A 14,595-nucleotide genomic window follows, 5' to 3' on the forward strand; every position below is an offset into this window, starting at 1 on the left:
TTGATTTTATATCACGAGTTTGGTTTAAAATCTGTAGGTACCGTAACGTGGGCTTATACCAAATCATTGACATATACCAAACATTTTTGGCAACCAAACTTCCTCATAAAGGACTCAAAATATTAAATTATGTTAAAATAAGTTTAAAAGAAATTTTTAAAAAAAGTTTTAGTTATCTTGCACAATATCCGATAGGGTTTTGAAGCTTTTGGGCCATTATCTTAGGAAGTATTGACTTACTTTGGAACAAAATGTACCATTGTAAATGAGGCCGCTCCAACAATCTACGGAAAAAGAATCAAAACGATGCGAGAGGAGCTCCTAAACTTCACTTTATCCGAATTTTGAGTCGGAGGGACCCGAAGGAGTGGACCGATATAGTCTATATTTCAATCCCATACTGGACTGGATGAAATAATACGATGCGCAAAGCCTGCATCAATCAAAAACTCCCTGCCAGAATTATCTTTCAGATTTGCCATTTTGGTTGGTGCCGTCAGGGTTTCTTGGAGCTTTTAGGCCAATATCTCAGGAAGTATGGACTTGCGCAAGAAAAAAATTGTACAATCGTAAAGGAAGCCGCAAGGACAACCTACTTACAAAAAATTTCAAAACGATCCGAGGCGAGCTCTTAAACTTCACTTTATCCTAATTTTGTTTGGCAGGTACCCGAAAGAGTGGACCGACATAGTACATATTCCAACCTAATACATAACTGTATGAAATAATACGATGTGCAATGACTGCACCAATCAGAAACTCCCTGAGAGAATTATATTGCAGATTTGCCATTTTGGTTGGTGCCGTCAGGATTTCTTGGAACTTTTAAGCCAATATCTCAGGTAGTTTGGACTTGCGCAAGAAAAAAAATTGTACCGTCGTAAAGGGAGTGGCAAGGAAAACTTACTTAAACAAATTTCAAAACCATCCGAGAGGAGCCCTTAAACTTCACTTTATCCAAATTTTGTGTGAGAGGTACCCGAAGGAGTGGACCGATATAGTCCATATTCGAACCAGATCTATATCTGGAAGAAATAATACGATGTGCAAAGTTTGGACCAAATCGATTGCTCCCTTCGAGAGGTATAGTTCACATCATTTTACAGTAAACTTTTGAACTTTTGTGGGGGAGGTACCCGAAGGAGTGGACCGGACTTAAACTAAGTTTGGACAAAATATTACGAAGGCCAAATTGGGGAACGAATCGGCAGATCCGTTCAAGAATTATCTTGCGCTCCAACCACTACACACGTTGTCGTAGGGGTTTTTTTGCACCTTTCAGGCTATTTGCTCAGGAAGTAAGGACTTGCCCCAGACGAAACTTGTACCGTCTTATGGGGGGCGGTGAATACATGCTGTTACAACAAAATTCAAAGCGATTCGAGGGCAGGTCCTAAACTGAACTTTTCCGAATTTTTGTGTGGGAGGTACCCGAAGAAGTGGACCGATTGAGTCTATATTGAAACCCCATTTAAGTCTGGTAGAAATTTCACGATGTGCAAAGTATGGACCAAATCGGTTACTTCCTTCAAGAGTTATCGTGCGCACAAATTTTCCGAACATTTTCGAACTTTTGTGGGGAGGTACCGGAAGGAGTGGACCGATATAAACCATCGTCGAACTTAAACTAAGTTTGGACAAAATATTGCGAAAGCCAAATTTTGGACCGAATCGGTTAATCCGTTCGAGAGTTATCGTGCGCACCAGCCAGATAGACGGACAGACCGACGGACGGACCTGGCTAAATCGACTCCAAATTGTCTGAAACGAATTTCGTCCAAACATACTTTGGGACTAAAACCATTATTTCGATGAGGCACATTTTTGGTCGTATCAAAGTGTATATACCCTCGTTAGCATAAATGCTGAGGGTATAATTAAACAGCGAACCCAAAAACATATTCTTGATCAGGGTAAAATTCTATGTCGATATAACCATGTCCGCCCGTCCGTCTGTTGAAATCAAGATACAGCTCGCAATGTTTAAGATAGAGCTTTGAAATTTGGTACAAAAGTTTCTATTACTCCCAGGATGTTTGGTATTGCAAATGGGCTACATCGGTCCACGTTTTGATATAGCCCCCATAGAACGGTACCACCCGATTTTCGGTATTTTGAAGGTTTTAGCTTCATTATCACACCGAAATGGCTGAATTTTGGTATTAAGTATTCGTTAGTGGTATAAAACTTTCCCCCAGAGTTTTGTTGGTATGGGTCCACGCCTTCATATAGCCCCCATGGAACGGTACCTCCCGATTTTCGGTGTTTTGAGGGTTGTGGCCTCAATATTACTCCGAAATGGCTGAAATTTGGTTGGGGGTACGAAACTTTCCCGCAGAAATTTGTCGGTACAGGTCCACGCCTTCATATAGCGCCCTTAGAACGGTACCTCCCGATTTTCAGTATTTTGAAGGTTATGTCCACAATAATCCATTGTAATGGCTGAAATTTGGTATTTAGTCTTCGTTAGGGTAATTCAACTTTCCACTCTAAATTTGTCGGTATAGGTCCACGCCTCCATATAGCCCCCTTAGAACGGTACCTCCCGATTTTCGGTATTTTGAAGGTTGTGACCTCAATATTCATCCAAAGTGGCTGAAATTTGAATGATAAAACTTTCCATATGAAATTTGTCGGTATAGGTCCACGTCTTCATATAGCCCCCCATAGAACGATACCTCCCGATTTTCCTTTTTTTGATGGTTGTGGCCACAACAACAAACACAAATGGCTGAGATTTGGTATTTAGTCTACGTTGGAAGTAAAACTCTTTCCGACTGAATTTCGTCGGTATAGGTCCACGTTTCGATATAGCCCCCCCCATAGAACGGTACCTCACGATTTTCATAATTGTGAAGGATGTGATGTTAATATCCCACCGAAATGACTGAAATTTGTTATTTAGTCTTTCATGGGGTTATAAAATGTTCCAGAAAAGAATTATAAGTATAGGTCCTATATCCCCCATAGAAGCGTACCTCGTGATTTACGGTATTTTTTAGGTTTTAACCACATTATCCTACTGAAATATCGTATTTAGTCTTCTTTGAGTGTAAAAACTTTACGTCAGAAATTTTTTCGGTATAGTTCGACGTTTTGATATAGCCCCCATAGAACGTTAACTCCCGAATTTCAGTATTTTGAAGGTTAGCGATATTGTTTTACCGTAATTGCTGAAATTTGGTATTAAGGGGTCGATTATCGATAGCAATTATCGTTAAGTGGAGTAGTCAGTTGTCAAAATTACTTTATGTGTGGCAACCTTTAACTGAAGTTGCGAATCTCAGTTGACGAACCGGCTATTTTTCAGCAACCAGTTATTTTCATTGCCATGGGACTTTTGGAAACTTACCTCCGCAAAAAATCTCAACGCAGCGCACACATTTAAAAGTGGGGGTATTGCTGTTGATCTGTAACTTACTTTGAAGTCATCCTTTAACGTTTCCACAATGTATATTACGGCATCCTTTGGCAATCGAAAATACGCCTTAAACCTAAAATAAGTTACTGATTATACAGATCTTTCCAACATGAGCTTCAACTTATAGTACAGATGGCAATTCTAATGGATTCGACTTGCCCTTAAATGTCTTCTAATAGATGTCATGTCCTTACATTTTCTTAATCATCAAAAAATAATTCCAGTGAATTTATCATTTTAAAATGTTTTTTTTTTGCGAATTGCGCCTTTTGGATATAATAGAGTTCACAAGTTTGAAAAAACACTGATCGATAACACAAGTTTTTGCGACAACCCAGTTGGGTTGACACCAATAATACAACATTTCATCTGAGTTGTGCTGACAATTGACAACGCAACTCAAGTTTAGTGGCAATGCATAATCGACCCCTAAGTCTCTTTCATAAACGAAAGGAAACTAATTGTTCCATTTTACTTTAATACCACTTCTGGTGGAGGGTATAACAAGTTCGGCCCGGCCGATCTTAAAGCAGTTCTTACTTGTTATAATTTTGGCTAGGTCTTTTCGGGAAATTGGCCATTGTGTCATGGCACAATTATACAGGTACAACACCAAAAAAAAAAACTACTTACCGTTCTTGCAGTCAAAATGCATTTTACACTGGTTTTGAGAAACTGTGCATTAACGTTTCTAAATCAAAATACGAGGTGCATTGGAAAAAAATACCATTTTGGATTTCATGGGTTTTAGGAAGTATCGTTAGTTGGGGAAATCTTTGGCATCTTTGATTAGCAGCAGTCATTACAATACCAATTTAAAAATATCTTAATTGGTCTGTTCTGGCGTGCCTGGGGTGGACTGTCCACTATTTTCTGGCAAGGATGCTCACGACGATAACACCCAAACAGGTACGCATCGACAACATATTGATGTGTTGATACATGAAGAGACACCCGGTTGCAGTATCGTGGGCAGCAGTCCATTTACCATTTTTAAACCTTTTTGATAAATTTTATGGAAAGATGGTGCTACTCTTCCATTGAAAGCCCTTTATTTTCCAAAATTTAACTATTTTCGATCAAATTGTTTAAAACTGAAGATAACGGATAGAACCCGTAATTTTTTTAACACTTTCCTTGTTCTTGGAAAGAGTAACATAAAATAAATAAATAAAATGAAATAAAAATCAAAACATACTAAAATATTCCTACAACCAAATGAAACTTAAAATCCAGCAACAATTATCAAAATACTAAAGTTGTGAAACCAATTACGTATTCAAAACAAATATATAACTGAAAAGGTCTTACAAAAAATACGTTAACAAATAACACCACATTTTTATTACAAAAACGAAAAATACGTAAACGAAAAAAAATAACATAATACATAATTACAATTTACCTTAGAATTGAAAACATTGTGCAATGCAATGCAGGCATTACTTTATAACAAAAAGAAAAAAACCTAACATGCAATATATAATCTATATTCAAAATAATAATAATGTTTATATACATAGTTTTATAAAAATACAAACAAATTTTGAATATTTCAAATCAAAAAATAAAGAAACGAATTAAAAATTATCTCTAAAAATAAAGTGCTAACGGAACGCATACAAACGCACACACTAATGCATAAATTTTAGGAATAACAAATAAAAAAAACAAACAAATTTACGACGATTTCTTAGTATTAAAAAGAAAAAAAAAACTAAAACATTTTTATAAAACCTGATTATTATTTTTTTTAATTTTTTTTTCGAATTGTTATATTTTTCACTTCCTTCGAATTTGTATATTATTGTACTTGATTTAAATACTATATATATATGTATACTTTGGAGTTAAGTTCAAACATTGACATGATATTTTACAATTTCATATAATTAGTTTCATTTATTTTTGTAATAATATTGTTTATATTTTTACATAAAAAAAAACTAGAATTAACACATTTTTTTAATATATACTATTATGCAAGTTATTATCGATATAACCTAGTCACAGGACATAATAAATTTCTAAAAATGAAATGGTATGCAAACATCAAAACAAAAACATCAATACATAAATAAAACAAAAACATATTTCAAAATCAAAATAATGAGCAACAAAAAGTATGTTCTATTCATAACCTTCAAAATATCATAGTTTTTAATTTTAACAAAGACACAAATAAAAGAGAATGAAAAATAATTTAATTTTGAAAATGTGTTTTGTTATTATCAATTTTTGTAATTATGGTAAGTCTTCTCAAAAGAAAATTTTGCAACATTTAACGTTTACTTACTTAGGAGGTCTTTTACAGAACTTTTGTCCTATAAGCCGAAGAAAGAAAGATTTTAATTAATCTCTCGTTTTACTAAGTTTCTACTGTTAAAAAACTCGTATTTTCGAACAGTAGAATCTCGACACACAGTGGTTCAGATTCGTTTTTTCCTGGTCAAACTCTGTAACTTTTGAACGGATTGAGATATTTTCATTTTTTTTTTTAATTAGAATTTAAAAAATACTCTTGCTCTATGCCAGAACCTGCAAGAATCTACGATTTTTTACTACGAAATTTTCCTTTATGGTTTCGGAAAAAATTGTTAAAATTAGTAGGTTCTTGCAGTGCTGGAACAGACCATTTGTGTCCTAAAAAACTCATATATTTAAAAAAATTTCCTTTTGTGTAAAAAAAACCTACCTATTATATATTTGAGTTAGGTGATAAGTCCCAATTTACATTAGGCCAGTTTACTTGCGGCAATTGTCAGTTTGTAGGTGAGAGAGGGGGCTGAGAGGCAAAGGGTTACCATATGCCTCACCTCTCTCTCCTTCAAACTGACAATTGCCGCAAGTAAACTCGCCTAATGTAAATTGGGACTAAGTGACAGACTGACTGACTCATCATCAACGCCCAGCTAAAACGGCTAAAGCTAGGAGCTTGAAATTTTACCAGTAGGTCACTGTTGGTGCAAATGAGATAAGGCCGGGTTTTGCAAAATTCGTCTTGGAACCACAAAAAATAACAAAAATCCTTATTATTCACTGTTATTACTTACTTATCATGGTAGAATAAGAAAAGGTAGCAGCAATACACAGCTGACTGAACTGGGTTGTAACGTTAGTGTCAAATTTCATATGACATTTTATACATTTATTTCTATTTCGATGTACATTGGGGACATATATTTTTTGAGAAACAAAAACGTTTCCCAAAAAAAAAACATTTCCCAGAAAGACTTCTTTATATCAATGATATGTAACCTCCTCCAAGTTCGCAGATGCGATACAACGTTTGTTAATATGTGAGGTATTTTGTTAAAATTTAAAAAAATAAAGCCCTAATAAACATGTGCTTCTTTGATTTCTAAAACAAAACATTGAAACAGCTTCTCCTTTTTCTATGAATTTCAAGCGACCCCAAACTTTTCTGCAAGAATTCTACTTTCTGCGAGAATTTATGCATTTAGTGGAATGATGTGGAAACATAAAAATTGAAAATGTAACGAATTTTCATTCATGTTTTCCCAAATATTCAACCAAATGTGAAAAATTATTAGTTTTTTAAATTCCAATAATTTATAGACATTTCCTTGTTTTGTTTACAAATACAACTGGCAGTAATGTTACAAACAAAAACAAATTCCTTTGTGGTTGTTGTTCGAGTTGTATTTGTTGTAGTATTAACTCTACCTTATATTTGTTCTACCATGCTTATGGGTACTTTACACGGTATGTATTTTACATATAAGTTGTCACTTCTCCCATACAAAATGTATATGCAAAGTGACAACTCATATGTAAAAAACATGTCGTGTAAAGTACCCATTACTTATGTACTTACCCAGCAAACACAATGTCGGGCGTCTGCTCATAGTCGGAAGTTTTTCCGACGCGGCTGACCGACTTCGGTCCGAACTCTGTCCGACTAGTCTGACTAACTTTTTCCCGTCCTCTCTCTCCCTCTCTGAAGGGAATTTTTCTATTTTCTCTTGTACTGCTTTGGCAAAATTAAGTATAAATAAGCAGAGAGAAAAGAATTGTACATGCTTCGCTCGCACATTGTAAATATGTAATTGTTGATGTGCCGACGTTGATGCAGTACGAACGAAAAGTTGAGTGCTCTGGTTTTAATTTCTGTTTCGGAGAACAAATTTGGTTTATTTTTGTTATGCGTGTTGATGCATGATAGTGTTTAAATGTTATTCATAGTGACCGGTTGCATACATATTTCGTTATTTTTATGAAGTTAATGAAAGTAAAGATTTTTTTCGTCAAACTTCAACACTATTCCGTGGAAAGTCATATGTTTTATATTTGTATACGCCAAAGTTAAGTTTCTAAACATTTTAAAATTTTTTGCATGTGAAGACATGTATTTTTTTCATATATTAATAACAATTGTTTTACATATTTCAAAATTCGTATTGACGAATTTGTTGTTCACCATAGTTTGTTTTTCCACCAAGTCGCTCATTTAACACAGCATAATATGATATTAAAACCTTTAATATGTTTATAGTAGATAAACTTTTATAGGACTTGGATATTACATGAACTAACTGTGTATTTTCAACATCTTTTAATAATAAAAACGAATGCTGGTAAATAAATCAGAAGTTCATACGATAGTTCATCTGACTTCGGACCAAATTAGGTTCCAAAGTCGGCAAACACTTTCGAATCTCATAAGATTTTATTTCCGAATTACGACCGATATCTGTCCGAAAGTCGGTAAATAAATCAGAAATTTATACGAGAGTTCATCAGAGTTCGGACCGAATTCGGTCCGAAAGTCGGCTAAAACATCCGATTTTCATCCGAATTTCGGTCAGAGAACACGTCAACCACGCCATATGACTTTCGGTCAGAGTTCGGACCGAATTCGGATCCGAACTCGGACGTTTCATCCGACTTTCGGACCGAATTCGGTCCGAACTCTGATGTTTCTTCCGATTTTGGTTTGCTGGGTAGTTGGCAACACATTTGTCAAATTAAATGCAAAGACATAAAGTAATAAAGACCTGACAAAATGCATGCAACAAAAAAATGTTTACGATACTTTGTATAGAAACATTACCCTTAACAGGTTGCAGTTAATTCAAAATCGCAACCAAGGAGGAACATTTCATGTAATGGTATCAGAAACGAAATTTATATATTCAAGGATCTATTCAAGAATAATTCCATGTCAATTGGATCGGTAAATTCGGTTAAATACGTAAAAATGTATAAAAGAAAAAAATGTTATATCACCATATCGTAACATAACATTATGTTAAATTCAAAAGCCATTCACTGAAGAATGATAGCAAAAGAAATGTCTTATCTTGTTGTATTTATGTCTTTGTTAAATGCTATAATTTCTTAATACAGTAAAATATCACAAAGAATTTCAAATTTTGTAGTTTACTTCTAGGCGCATTTATTTTATCGTAAACCAATATACATATGTATATTGGAAAGACAATGAACAGCGTTTAAAAGCCAGCATCTAAAAACATTAGCATTAGCTGTACACTTCAACTGCTACACAATATTCACACACACGGCTAAATAAGCAACCGAACGCATATTTATTTTTGTACATTTTTGCTTATTTCGTTTTTTACGCCTAATCTTTTTTTCGTTAGGCATAATCGACAACCACGCTACATATTTAGCAGTCGGCTGACCATTCATCGCAGCGAATTAGCCAGAGAGGGTGTTTTTTGTCATAAGAGTTGCCAAAGCAGTAATAAAAAATATGTCATTTAATGTCAAAATGCTCCCATCATATGGTAGCACCTAAAGAATACTAATTACTATTCTTTAAAAATAAAAAATATATTTTGAACGGCTTCACCAAAAATGCACATGTCTTTTGAACGAAAAAGTGGAATTAATTATATCGTGATTTTTAATGCATTACACTGGTAACCCTGATCTCAAAAACAATTGTTTGCTGAAAACATGGCTAAGCCGTTGAAACTTTGTTGCTTATTCTCTTTTCGAATATGTGATGATCATGTGTGCTGCAAAATATGAGTATGCGTGTCCGATGCTTTTTTATTAAAGCGACAATATCAAATAGCATCAGCATCGCTAGCAATATTTTTGTGAAATTTGTTGCTGCATGTTGCTGTTGTTCATTGTTGCTAAACATATTTCGAAGAAATTTTAGCAGGCAAAGCTGCAAATATTTGGTGCTTTTGCTAATATGGCGTTAGCATTTTAAACCCTGACAATGAAGGTTGTTATTATACCCTCAGCCTTTAGGCTAAAGAGGGTATTTACACTTTGATACGACCAAAAATGTGCCTCATCGAAATAATGGTTTTAGACCCCAAGTATGTTTGTACGATATCCGTTTCAGACAATTTTGAGTAGATCTAGCAATGTCCGTCCGTCTGTCTGTCTGTCTGTCTGTCGGTCTGTCTGGCTGGCTGGTGCGCACGATAACTCTCGAACGGATCAATCGATTCGGTTCAAATTTTGGGTATCGAAATATTTTGTCCAGATTCGATTTAAGTTCGAAGATGGGCCATATAGGTCCACTCCTTCAGGTACCTCCCCCACAAATGTTCAAAAATTGTCGGAAAACTTGTGCGCACGATAACTCTTTTAGGGAGTAACCAATTTGGTCCTTACTTTGCATATCGTGTAAATTCCACCAAACTTAGATGAGGTTCCAATATGGACTCAATCGGTCCACTCCTTCGGGTACCTCCCACACAAAATTTCGGAAAAGTTCAGTTTAGGACCTGGTCTCGAATCGCTTTGATTTTTGTTTACGCAAGTAATATTCGCTGTCCTCTATACGACGCTGTATGTTTCATTAGGGGCAAGTCCGTACTTCCTGAGAAAATAGCCTGAAAGTTACAAAAAACCCTATGACACCGTGTGTAGTGGTTGGAGCGCAAGATAACTCTCGAACGGGTCAACCGATTCGGTCCAAAATTTGGCTTTCATAATATTTTGTCCAAACTTAGTTCAAGTTCACAGATGGATTATATCGGTCCATTCCTTCCGGTACCTCCCCCACAAAAGTTCGAAAATGTTCGGAAAATTTGTGCGTACAATAACTCTTGAAGGGCGTAACCGATTTGGTCCATACTTTGCACATTATGAAATTTCTACCAGACTTAGATGAGGTTCCAATATGAACTTAATCGGTAAACTCCTTCGAGTACCTCCCACACAAAATTTCGGAAAAGTTCAGGTTAGGACCTGCTCTCGAATCGCCTTGGTTTTTGTTGTAACATCTTGTATTCACTGTCCCCTATACGAAGGTACTAGTTTCCTCAGGGGCAATTCCATACTTCCTGAAAAAATAGCCTGAAAGTTGAAAAACAAACCCGATGACACCATGTTTATGGGTGGAAGCGCAAGATAATTCTCGAACGGAAATGCCGATTCCGTCCAAAATTTGGCCTTCGTAGTATTGTTTCCAAACTTAGTTTAAGTTCGTAGATAAGCCATATCGGTCCATTCTTTCTGGTACCTACTCCACAAAAGTTCAAAAATATTCGGAAAAATTGTGCGCACGATAACTCTTGACGGGAGTGGCCGATTTCGTCCATACTTTACACATTCTCATAATATCTACCAGATATAGATCAGGTTCGAATATGGGCTATATTTGTCCACTCCATCCCGTACCTCCCACACAAAATTTTGGATAAGTTTACTCTAAGACCTGCTAGTGAATAACTTTGATTTTTGTTGAAGCAACTTACATTCGCTGCCTCAATTACGATGGTAAAAAATGTTTCAGGGGCAAGTCCATACTTCTTGAGAAAACAGCCCGAAGGGTGTAAAAACCCCCTATGGCACCCCCATGGTCTATGTCGGTCCATTCCTTTAAGTACCTTTTCCGCAAAATTTTTGAACTTTAATCCTAATCAACATTTTTGTCATAAGTCATAATACATAAGTTTTTTGTGAAAAAAGTGTTTCAATTTGCGCAGGCTGAGGGTATATCTCTGTCGGCAAAGCCGACTGATACTTTTTTACTTGTTTTCCATTGCAACAGATGTCGCAGTTGGTGATAATGATATAAACTTCATTCTGATTTACGAATGATTTACGTCTTTTTAATAATTTTGTTTTCACATAACAGGTGTCGCACAAAAGATTTTCTTTCTTTAAAATCCAGTTAGACAAAAAATGATTACAAACGATGAATTTGTAAAAATTTTGATTTTCAATTCAAATTAAAACAAAAATTCTTTCAATAATGTTTGGTTTGTTGAACATATGAGATGCTTTTGAAGACAAAATTAGGGTATTAACAGCGTGTTTTTGTAAAAATGCTTGCCTGTCACACGAACCGTTCGTACTAAAACGTAGACGTTCAAAATTTGGTTCTTGTAAAATTTTACGAACCATTCGTTTTTATCTGAAAGCTTTCGTCTATTTTATAAAAGCTTTTATATTTCAGGGTTTCCATGATACTTATTTTGTGAATTTTGCATAGGCACCTTCACGTAAAATGTGTCACTTGATGGCAACCCCGAAAAACATATGACAAACAAAAAATAAGAAAAAAATGTAATCAAATTTTTCCAAAAACAAGTAAAAAAGTATCAGTCGGCTTTGCCGACAGAGATATACCCTCAGCCTGTGTGAATTGAAACTTTCATCTATTCACAATATCAAATATAATACCGGCTGTACATTTCCAAAGGATCTTCGAACAGATCCTAAACTGTCCTTAAAAAATGTTGAACTATTGTGGATGAAGACCGATATGGACCATTTCTGAGGTAAAACTACCTTTGGACAAAATGTTAGGAGATCCAAAGTTTGTACGGTTGCTCCGTTCAATAGATATAGCGCGTAGCTGTTTAGTGACATTTTTTTACCTTTGGTGGGGGGAGGTACCCGAAGTTGTGCATCGATAGTGCCCATCTTCGAAATTAAACAAAGCTTGGAAAAATATTACGGAAGCCAATTTTTGATCGACAGATCCGTTCGAGAGTTATCTTGCGCTCCACCCATTACACACGGTGTCTAAGGGATTTTTTGCAACTTGCAGGTTATTTTCTCAGGAAGTGTGGACTTGCCCCTGATGAAACTTGTACTGTCGTATTGGGGACAGTGGATACAAGTTGTTACAACAAAAATCAAAGCGATTCGAGAGCAGGCCCTAAACTGAACTTATCCGAAATTTTGTGTGCGAGGTACCCGAAGGAGTGGAACAATTGAGTCCATATTGGAACCCTATTTAAGTCTGGTAGATGTTTCACGATTTGCAAAGTATGGACCAAATCGGTTACTTCCTTCAAGAGTTATCTTACGCACAAATTTTCCGAACATTTTCGAACTTTTGTGGGGGAGGTACCGGAAGGTGTGGACCGATATAACCCATCTTCGAACTTAAACTAAGTTTGGACAAAATATTACGAAAGCCAAATTTTGGACCAAATCGGCTCATCCGTTCGAGAGTTATCTTGCACTCCAACCACTACACACGGTGTCATAGGGTTTTTTGTAACTTTCAGGCTATTTTCTCAGGAAGTAACGACTTGCCCCTTATGAAACTTACAGCGTCGTATAGTGGACAGCGAATACAACTTGCGTAAACAAAAATCAAAGCGATTCGAGACCAGGTCCTAAACTGAACTTTTCCGAAATTTTGTGTGGCAGATACCCGAAGGCGTGGACCGATTGAGTCCATATTGGAACCTCATCTAAGTTTAGTAGAAATTTAACGATGTGCAAAGAATGGACCAAATCGGTTATTCCCTACAAGAGTTATCGTGCGCACAAGTTTTGCGACAATTTTTGAACATTTGTGGGGGAGGTACCTGAAGGAGTGGACCTATATGGCCCATCTTCGAACTTAAATCGAATCTGGATACCCAAAATATGATCCGAATTGATTGATCCGTTCGAGAGTTATCGTGCGCACCAGCCAGCCAGACGGACAGACAGACAGACAGACGGACGGACATTGCTAGATCTACTCAAAATTGTCTGAAACGGATATCGTACAAACATACTTGGGGTCTAAAACCATTATTTCGATGAGGCACATTTTTGGTCGTATCAAAGTGTAAATACCCTCTTTAGCCTAAAGGCTGAGGGTATAATAATTGTGATAATATGAAGAAACGGATGTAATATACGCGTGTGCTTCTATGGAAATAAATAAAATTGCATTCCCTTCCAGTTTTCGTGTGTTTTGTGCCATTTATTACTCAAATTATTTAATTTTCATTCAAAACGATGGGTCTTTTCCATTCGTTTATTTTTGACGTATTCGTTCGTCTGATTTTGTTACGAAAACCAAAAAAATTACGAAAATAAAAAGCTTTCATTTGTTTGTCACACGAATACAAACGTCAACCGCTATGAAAACCAAATTGTGTCTTCGTTCATGAAATCGACGACGAATGGGCAAAAACTTTTTACAAAAACACGCTGTAAATTCAGAAATCGGTCAGAAATAACAAAAATAATTTCTATTAAAAAAATAGTTTTAATGTTGAGATTTTCTTTATAATTGTGTCACTTCCGCTAACGAAGTAGCGGGCACATGTTAGTAATTCATATGAGAAAACGGTAAGCACATAATTTTGCCCATGCAATAGGTGTGTTCGTTTACTCAATAATTTGTACAAGTTTGTACAAGTCCAGTAACTTCTTGTAATCGACTAAGGTATTTTGTATGGTACTGTAGAGTAAACGAACAACATCCAGTAACAATTTGTACAAATTTTGAGTAAACGAACACCAATAATAATTTCAATAAGGCCGACTTCTGTATTGTCAGTTGCTTTGTATTCATTCGTACACAAAGACGTATAGCAATAAAGACCCGAACAAATGCATTTTCCAAAAACATATGCTAATAGTTCCACATTTTGGTTTCAGATGGCTACACAGCTCACTGGAATTGATAACAGCAATGCCAATAGTTTTTGATTCCATTTTCTCGCGACAGAAAACATTAACGTCGTGTTTTGTGGCTGAAATTTATTTCTTCACTATTTTTTATTTTTTATTTCATAAAAAAACAAAAGTGAACGCCGTAAAATTTGAGTTTTAATGTTTTTCTTGTCAATATTCCAATGAGTAACAGTTTTCGTTTAACAGAATGTTGCTATGATATCGTAGCAACAGAGGTTAAGTTAGTTTTTCACAATTGACTTTTCCTATCTTATAATAGTTGTGTCTTTTTACTTTTTCAGTAA

Source organism: Musca autumnalis, unplaced genomic scaffold, assembly GCF_047663935.1.
Source record: "Musca autumnalis isolate F117 unplaced genomic scaffold, ASM4766393v1 scaffold_1, whole genome shotgun sequence".
NCBI classification, from domain to species: Eukaryota; Metazoa; Arthropoda; class Insecta; order Diptera; family Muscidae; genus Musca; species Musca autumnalis.